At 36.0% G+C, this 3,323-nt stretch overlaps 2 long non-coding RNA genes across 2 annotated transcripts; one reads left to right on the top strand and one right to left on the bottom strand.

Annotated features, from left to right (window-relative positions):
* The first annotated feature begins 2,296 nt into the window (after positions 1-2,296).
* LOC113475018 lies at positions 2,297-2,700 on the top strand. Its single transcript, XR_003396758.1, has 2 exons — positions 2,297-2,390; positions 2,650-2,700. It is a non-coding gene; the product is annotated as an uncharacterized LOC113475018 (long non-coding RNA).
* LOC108950265 lies at positions 2,558-3,061 on the bottom strand. The gene is made up of 2 exons (XR_001975150.2): positions 2,978-3,061; positions 2,558-2,905 (listed from the first exon to the last, which is right to left on the bottom strand). It is a non-coding gene; the product is annotated as an uncharacterized LOC108950265 (long non-coding RNA).
* Between the last annotated feature and the right edge of the window lie 262 nt (positions 3,062-3,323).

Below are 3,323 nucleotides of genomic sequence, written 5' to 3'. Positions count from 1 at the left end.
CGCCCACAATGGTAGCAGCGACGAGTCTTGAACCCATTACCTAATGGTTACAGGCAGACGCGCTAACCACTACGCCACGGAGCCGGACAAGTATAAATGCAAATCTTTCAATGTGGCGGAAGATAGGACAAAAATTGAAATATGTTTGTAAGATTAGTATTCTAAAATTTGTAGTTGACCTGCCAAATTTGACCGGCTGTGCTCGGTTATTTGCCATGTATACTTTTTCGTCCCTAATTAAGCCATATATTTACTCCTGCCTATTTTCCTCATTCCATTCTTTGTGGGTGATGTCATTTTCAATGACTTATATGGGATTTAGGCCAGCTTTGGCATATCACCCCAATAACCCCAGAAAAGCAATTTATGCGACTATTGTCCCTCTATTACAAACTTATTCGCAACACAGTCCCGAACTCCATCCGTGACACACAGTCAAACCAACGTCACGTCAGGAAACGGCGCTTGTGTCCGCCATTACGGAGCCCACAGAGCGTGAATCGCCCATACAAATGCATGGTCGGCATGTGTTCATTTAGTTCTTGTAAGCGACGCAAAGCTAGAAAATACGTATAGCGACTGTTTTAACATTTAAAATATAATTTCTAATATAAATCTTGTTGTATAATATAAAATCTAGGAATTAATGTGGAGTAAATTAATATTTTGACTGGTTTTCGGCGTACAGTGTGGTTTGCCAGGGTACTTTACGTTGGCGATTAATACTAGCAGCAATCAGCTTAGTTTACATAATAGTATATGATCATACCTACGAATCTACAGAACCATTATATACTACATTTATAATCCAACATGAGTGGACATGCAGCTCCAAACTGCTTAAGTACTAGCAGATAAGGTGTTTGTCGCCCTTTCCAATTTCATAAACGTAGAAAGGGTGGTTTATTATTATTAATTCAAGCAGAGGACCAAAAATAGTAACTTAGTATTGTTTTCCTCAATGTCATTTCGATATTAGGCAAATTTTACACAGATACCTTAAGTTTCGTTGCCGGGTATAGGTGTTAAGTTTGTGAGCCAAAAAGTAAAATCACGGCAATTTACATGCAAAACTGCAGCTAGATACACCAGTATCTGTTTTTGGTTGGTATAGTTGATATTTTCTGTTTTTTTTTACTCTTTAATTGATTGAGTAATTAATAAAAGTTGATTATTTTATAAAGTTAGTTATTGTAATACGATATAACGTTAGTAGAAAGCCATTTTTATGCACAGAAGTGCTTAGTTCTTAAAAATACGCAATATTTAGACAAAAAACATTACATGGGAATAATAAAATGCTATGCCGTAGGCTCCGTAATGGCTGTGACCATGACGTCACAGACGCGCGACAATGGAAAACAAAACCGATTTCCTAACTTAGTCTATACTCTATACTAACTTTGAGTCAAACCCAATTCCATCCGCAACTCTCATTGTGTCATGAAATCGTTACAACTAAGTCTGCAACTCATGTCATCGACTTTTGTCCACAACTTTGCGACACCGCATCGCAATCAGACACATAACTTTCGCACCTTTTTATCCTGGTTTGCTCTTACGAGTTACCACCACTTACCACAATTTTTGATCTTGTGCCATGGCTTAGTGGTTTAGGCGCCTGCATCGTAACCAAAGTGCCTTGGTTACCCAACCCAGCGGCCACTAATGTGAAATGGTAAAAAGTGTGGTAACTTGCAACCACACGATGATGAAAAAATGTTTTTGATCGACTGCAGTCCACCGTTCAAATAAAAGGGGTTTAATTAATACGGGCTGTGTCCTTACGCACACTTTTCTTCCAATTAGATCTTTAATACGTTTAAAGAGTCTGGACCACGCTCATACAAGTTAGTTTTAAATGAAAATTTACAGTTAATAAATACTATCAGTGGTATTTTTTTGTGAAAAAAATAATTAGTTTAGCCAAAAAAACGTTTTAAAAAGTACCAAAAAATCCCTCCATTGTTGCGTCACTCGCGGGCACTATGACGTAAATTACGTCACGATCTGTTCTAATCATCAGCTGATTTAGGCTTTGTTAGCAGAAAATGAATTTATGTTTGCAGCAAAACAAAGTGTTCCGTCGACATAGTGTTTTCTGTTACTTTAAATTAAGAAATATGCGTAGGTATTGCCGTGGCCTTATTTTAATTTAAAATTAATATTTTTTAAAATTGGTTGAATGTAAAAGTGTCAGTGTGTGATGTATAGTCAGGTAGAAGTATTTCATCTAATGAAGTGACATAAGTGAAGATCCTAGTCCACTAGCAATAGATATTGAGCCTTTCCAATTTGAACCTGTACTTCCAGCAAGTGTTGGGGAAGTAGACAGGCCAAGACCATGGAAAATAAGTGAAGCTGAGCAAATCAACAACACAATTTGGTGGGTTGACGAAGAATAGCATTTATTAAAAAATGTGACATTTAATAAGTCTGTTGGTTGAAGTGTTGCACTGTCTTTTTTCCTGAATTTGTTGAAATTTGTGTAAACAGATATGTGTTGCAAATATGATATTCTTGACTGAGACCCGAGCATGCAATACAAATTTAGCAGAATCAATTTACACTAACATAGTATTTATTGTTGGCCTTCATACCAAAAAGTTGGTCAATCACATGTTTATGGCATTTATTTTGTTTACACAGTATCGCTACACAGCTGATCAGAACTTTGTTCGATAGGTACCGGAATGACTGGAAGGAAAACCGAAAGGTTCCATCAGTACTGATCAAAGTATAAGCGAACAACATTATAGTGACAGTTGAACAACATTTGCAAGAATATTTCATCATTCAGTTTTGAATGGTCTTGTTTCATACAAAATGTGATTCATTTCTGTATTCTTCTGCGCTCTCCAAATACATGCTACTTACTTGATCCGAACAAGTTTCCTTGCATATCCTAATGAGAACATATCATAGTAAAGCGATCTGAAGTAAAATGTGCACTACAAATATAAGATGACCCGCATACCAATGTAATGTTGCTTGCTTTTTTTCTATGCCCCACTCTTCCTTTTGAAAATGAAAACACACACACCTATATATATATATATATATATATATATATATCTGTATATACTTATTATTACTTTAGTCATTCTTGTCTTGCTATTTTAAACACAGCACCAATCAGGCATGATTACCCGGCTTACGGTAAACTCCTATAAGATATCTTTAAATACAGATATAAATATAATAAGTCCGCACCCCTTGTACTTGATATCATATTTATTGTTCTAGATAAAGGGTAATAATCCTAGCCAGTGAGCTATAACGTAACGACATAGATTAAATAGATTATCACGATATAGATAGGG

The sequence above is a fragment of the Ciona intestinalis genome, unplaced genomic scaffold (assembly GCF_000224145.3).
Source record: "Ciona intestinalis unplaced genomic scaffold, KH HT000080.2, whole genome shotgun sequence".
Classification (NCBI taxonomy): Eukaryota; Metazoa; Chordata; class Ascidiacea; order Phlebobranchia; family Cionidae; genus Ciona; species Ciona intestinalis.
Note: the sequence above shows the minus strand (reverse complement) of the source record. Positions and strands in the feature narration are given on the sequence as shown.